Source organism: Solanum tuberosum, unplaced genomic scaffold (assembly GCF_000226075.1).
Source record: "Solanum tuberosum cultivar DM 1-3 516 R44 unplaced genomic scaffold, SolTub_3.0 scf00002, whole genome shotgun sequence".
Taxonomy (NCBI): Eukaryota; Viridiplantae; Streptophyta; class Magnoliopsida; order Solanales; family Solanaceae; genus Solanum; species Solanum tuberosum.
The window spans coordinates 894,188-900,179 of record NW_006238928.1 but is presented as its reverse complement, the minus strand read 5'-3'; positions in this window follow the sequence as shown (position 1 = coordinate 900,179).

Here is a 5,992-nt window from a genome sequence, read left to right as displayed (position 1 = left end):
AGGTCCAAAATTGGGTGTCAACAACTGTCCCTCGTTTGACTTGGATTGATGAAAGAAATCTGAGGCAAATGAAATTGACATATCCAATTTTGACCGACCACATCTTCGTCTTTTGGAAAAGGGATTCTGGTACAGACCTTTGGAATTACGGCCGAACCCTGGAATCAGGTTTCTTACATATCTCAGACCATATGAGAATTCAAGCCACTTGTAGTTCGATACGCTCGATTTGACGCACGATTTGGAAAAATTCAAAAGTCATCCCGATATCGGATTATGAAGAGATCGGAATACTTGGGAATAAGATTTGAGAGCGGATGTTGGAATACAGCCGAGTTTTCAACATTGATCCCGCCTATATATCCCTCAACTCGGGGAATCAGGCTACTTGTAGTTCGACTCGATCGGGTAAAAAAAAGAAAATCTCTTTTGACAAAATATCCTTCAGTTCAGGAAGAGTGACAAAATGAGTCGAGTATGAAAAGGAGGCTTGCAACCACTTAGCCATGAATGCGGAGCTCTTTACATCCATAAGTAAGAACCTACACGGACATAATTGCTAAGGCTCTTGATGCATTGTCACTCAGATTGTAAAATTGCTTCCGGTGAACCCCAAATTTTCCGGATGCAAAATAGGAACTGACAAATCTAAGAAAAACCCACATGCTTTCTGATAGGGGTGTGGTTTGATTGTGGTGAAAGTCGCTCCTTTGCTCGCGTCCTAAGAGTTTGGCACTCCTCTTTGGACTATGTCCCAGTTCGCTGCTAAGAAAAAGTTTCACATTGTGCTGCATCCTTGGTGATGTCGTCCGCACCTGTGGTTTGTTTTGGAGAATTCATCATTTCGGATGCTCTCGACAAAGACTGAGATAAAACTCATTAGCATAAAAATGCAATTCAAACGGGAGACAGTGTCTTTTACCGTGTTGACACTTAATTGTTCTCCTTGATCATTTGACGTCAACTCTATCGAATTTGACGTGAAACAAATAAAGCTTGTATATTATATTTGCAATATAATATTCAATGCACTCTTCTTTTGATGTCAAAGCAATAAAATAAGCTGATGTGATATGTTGATAAGTCTCTTGATGTCGTCTTTGCAAAGAAAATTGATGCAGTTGATGTTGATCTTCTTGTGATGGGTAAGTCTTTCTCTTGCGATGTATGAATCTTTTCTTGCAATGCATGACTTTCTTTCCCGCGATGCATGAATTTTTTCTTGCAATGCATGAATCTCTTTCCCGTGACGCATGACGTTTTCTCTTGCTATGCATGGTTTCTTCTTCTTGCTATGCATAAGTCTTTTTCCTCGCGATGCATGAATCTTTTCCCGCGATGCATGAGTCTTCTCTTCCGCGATGCATGACTTCTTTCTCTTGCTATGTATGACTTCTTTCTCTTGCAATGCATGAATCTTCTTCCCGCAATGCATGACATTTTTTTCGCAATGCATAAATCTTCTCTCGCAATGTATGAATCTTTTCTTGCAATACACGACTTTCTTTCCCGCGATGCATGGATTTTCTCTTGCAATGCATGAGTCTTTTTTCTTGCAATGCATGAATCTCTTCTTTTCGCGATGCATGAATCTTTTCTTGCAATGCGTGATTTCTTCTCTCGATGCATGGTTCTCTTTCGCAATGCGTGAATCTTCTCTTGCAATGCATGAATCTCTTTTCTCGCGATGCATGACTTCTTCCCGCGATGCATGAATCTTTCTCTTGCAATGCATGATTTCTTTTGATGACGTCGTCCCCGGTACCGAACGAAGATAATGCTTCACCGAGCAACATAGGTGATCTTCTGGGGTATTTTTGGGTGGCGGTATCGTCTTAATCGACAATATAAATAAAAATAACCCTCGGAGTAGTGGTATCATCTCATTTGACAATACGATATAAATGACCCTCCGAGTAGTGATTATCGTCTCAATCGACAATATAAATAAAAATGACTCTCGGAGTAGTGGTATCATCTCATTTGACAATACGATATAAGTGACTCTCCGGGTAGTGATATCGTCTCAATTGACAATATAAAAAAAATGACCCTCGGAGTAGTGGTACGATCTCATTTGGCGATACGATATAAGTGACTCTCTGGGTAAGAATATTATCATATCTGATAATATAATGCAGCTAAATATCTTCAAGGTATCTTTAGTTGCTGAGAAATAATAATATTTCTCTCTTCAAGGTTTTCATTCGTCCCATCTCCGAACATGATTGCATATTCATTATGAACCTTGCCTTACTGAGAATTTGAATAAAGTAATGTTACTCATATTCCCAATTCTTGGTATCAGAAGCATAAAATATTTCCTGCATCCACAGAAAAATTGTCAATTTTGGGGAGCTCTTTACCCCTTTGACTTCTCCGTATTCATTGAATGGTGGAATATGTTGATCTTGGGGCAAATTTATAGACCTGCGTCCACAGAAAAATTGTAAGTTTAAAAAATGAATTGATTTGTGTCGATCTCTTCGGTTGTCCGCTCCTTGTCTTGCTATCTTCGATTGATTTTTTCGATATCCCGCTTCTTGATAGATAAGACAAAACATTTTTTTATGCAACAATAATTGAAACATGAAAGAAAAGTTTTTTTAAGGAAAATAGATTTTCAAAAGTAATGTTTGAAAAAAAGTCACAGCAAAGTGTCAAGTCACGTCAAGTTTAATGAACGTCATTCGGAGTTGGTGTTTTGAGATCTGTCTGATTACTTGTTGGGAAGTATTCAAAGTTGCTCTAAACTTTCGCTGAACCTTATCGAAATTTTTGAGGTCATCCTCAAAAAATTTTGTCCCAGTTAACTGTCTTGGCTTATCTTTAACCGTTGATAAGCAAATCACGAAATTTTTGAGGTCCTCTCAAAAATTCTGTCCCAGTTGCAAATCTCAAAGTACCTTCAGTCTTGATTTGTTGGAGAGATCTCTTTCTCGAGAATTTTTGAGTCCCTCTCAAAAATTCTATCCCAGTTTCTATTATACAGAAAAATAGAAATCTTACGAGAGATATGACCGAACCCTTGTGGCGCCTACGTATCCCGTTGAGGCAGGAATCAGGTCAAACGTAGTTCCCCCTCTCGAGGATTAACAAAATAAGAAAAATTACAAAGAAACCCGATCGAGGCCGACACAGGCCACGTACGTATCTCATTTTTGAGAATTCAGGTCGAACGTAGTTCAAATACAAGGAAGAATTAAAAAGGGATAAAAGAGTGACCGAGGTCGATATAGGCCTCCTACGTATCTCATTCTTGAGAATTCAGGTCAGACGTAGTTCATTGCAAAAGGATAAATTAAAAAGCGAAGCGAATACAAGCAAACATAACAATTACAAGGAAATGACAGAACATACAAACAGAAACTTCACACATAATATATCTTGACTGAATTTGAGTTGATCGGTTTTGGCCATTCAGTGCCATCCATCTCCGACTGGACTAAAGCACCTCCAGATAATACCTTGCGAACCATGTAGGGTCCTTGCCAATTTGGTGCAAACTTCCCTTTATATTCATTTTGGTGAGGGAAAATGCGCTTAAGAACCAACTGACCAACTTCAAATATTCTGGCTCTTACTTTCTTACGGAAAGCACGAATCATTCTCTGTCGATATAGCTGTCCATGACAAACAGCAACCATTCTCTTCTCATCAACCAATGTTAACTGATCAATCCGCTTGCGAACCCATTTAGCATCACTCAACTCAGTTTCTTGGATGATTCTCAATGAAGGTATTTCAACTTCTGCAGGAATAACTGCTTCGGTTCCATATACTAGCAAATATGGAGTAGCTCCAACTGATGTTCTGACAGTCGTTCGATAACCCAACAAAGCATATGGCAACATCTCGTGCCAACCTCTGCGATTATCAATCATCTTCCTCAAAATCTTCTTTATGTTCTTGTTGGCGGCTTCTACAGCTCCATTCATTTGGGACGATAGGCAGTTGAGTTTCGGTGAGTAATCTTGAATTGTTCACATATCTCTCTCATCAAGTGACTGTTGAGATTCGCTCCATTATCAGTAATGGTGGATTCTGGTACTCCAAATCTACATATCAAATTGTTGCGAACAAAATCAGCTACAACTTTCTTGGTCACAGACTTATATGAAGCTGCTTCCACCCACTTGGTGAAGTAGTCAATAGCAACCAAAATAAATCTGTGCCCGTTAGAGGCGACTGGCTCTATCGGACCAATGACATCCATGCCCCAAGCTACAAATGGGCAAGGTGAACTGATAGCATTAAGTTCGTGAGGTGGCACTCGAATCAAATCTCCATGCACTTGACATTTATGACACTTCTGTACAAACTTGCAACAATCATGCTCCATAGTCATCCAAAAATAACCGGCTCGGAGGATCTTTCTCGCTAAAGTGAGCCCATTTATATGAGTACCACAAACTCCCGCATGTATCTGGTCTAGAAGCTTTGCAGCTTCATCAGCATCGACGCATCTGAGAAGACCTAAATCTGGAGTCCTCGTGTAAAGGATTTCCCCACTTGCAAAGAAATTGAGGGCCATGCGGTGTATCGACTTCTTTTGGTTGAACGTTACATTCTCAGGATAAGTCTTGTCCTGTAAATACTTCTTGATGTCAAAATACCAAGGCAAACCATCTGGTTCAGCTTCAATATGCGAACAATGGACAGGCTGCTCTTTTACCTCTATATCCACTGGATCAATATAACTTGTATCTGGATGTTTAATCATTGAGGCAATGGTGGCAAGAGCATCGGCTAACTCGTTTTATGTTCTAGGAGTGTGTCTGAACTCAATTTTGCGGAATCTTTTGCACAACTTCTGTATATACTGCACGTATGGTGTGATCTTTGGGTTCTTCACGGCCCATTCTCCTTGAACCTGATGAATCAATAAATCTGAATCTCCAATTACCAAAAGCTCATGAACATTCATGTTGATAGCCATCTTCGGGCCAAGGATACAAGCTTCATACTCAACCATATTGTTAGTGCAATTAAATCAGAGTTTAGCCGCCATAGGATAGTGTTGACCAGATTCTGACACTAAGACCGCTCCGATACCTTTCCCTTGGTGATTTGCCGCTCCATCAAAGAATACCCTCCAACCAGGGTATGCCTCAGAGATATCTTCACCAACAAACGAAACTTCCTCGTCGGGAAAATAAGTCTTGAGCGGTTCATACTCTTCATCAACTGGATTCTCCGCAAGATGATCAGCCAAGGCTTGTGCCTTTATCGCCTTCTGAGTCACATACCCAATGTCAAACTCACTCAAAAGTATTTGCCATTTAGCCAACTTCCCGGTCGGCATTGGTTTCTGGAAAAATATACTTCAGTGGGTTCATCCTGGAAATAAGGTATGTGGTATAAGAAGACAAATAATGTCTCAACTTTTGAGCGATCCAAGTCAAAGCACAACATGTCCTCTCCAAAATAGTGTAATGAGCCTCATACGGAGCGAACTTCTTGCTTAAGTAGTAGATGGCTCGCTCCTTCTTCCCAATTTCATCATGTTGACCGAGCACGAATCCAAATGCATTATCCGAGATAGACAGATACAACAATAGTGGACTTCCTTCCCGTGGAGAAACCAATACCGGTGGATTGGAAAAATAGTTCTTGATGGCATCAAAAGCAGTTTGACATTCTCCGGTCCACCTGGTCGAGGCATATTTTTTCAATAACTTAAAGATGGGCTCACACACCACGGTGGATTGAGCTATAAATCGACTGATGGATTGGACAAATAGTTCTTGATGGCATCAAAAGCAGTTTGACATTCTCCGGTCCACTTGGTCGATGCATTTTTTTTCAATAACTTAAAGATGGGAAATCATATCGTGAAAAATGGTTGTCATGTCCCTCATATAAGTAGCACCGGCATTCTTGAGACCAAACGGCATCACTCGATAATGATATACACCCCAAGGCGTGATGAAAGCTATCTTTTCTGCATCTTCTTCATTCATCAGGATCTGGTGGTAACCCGCATAACAAT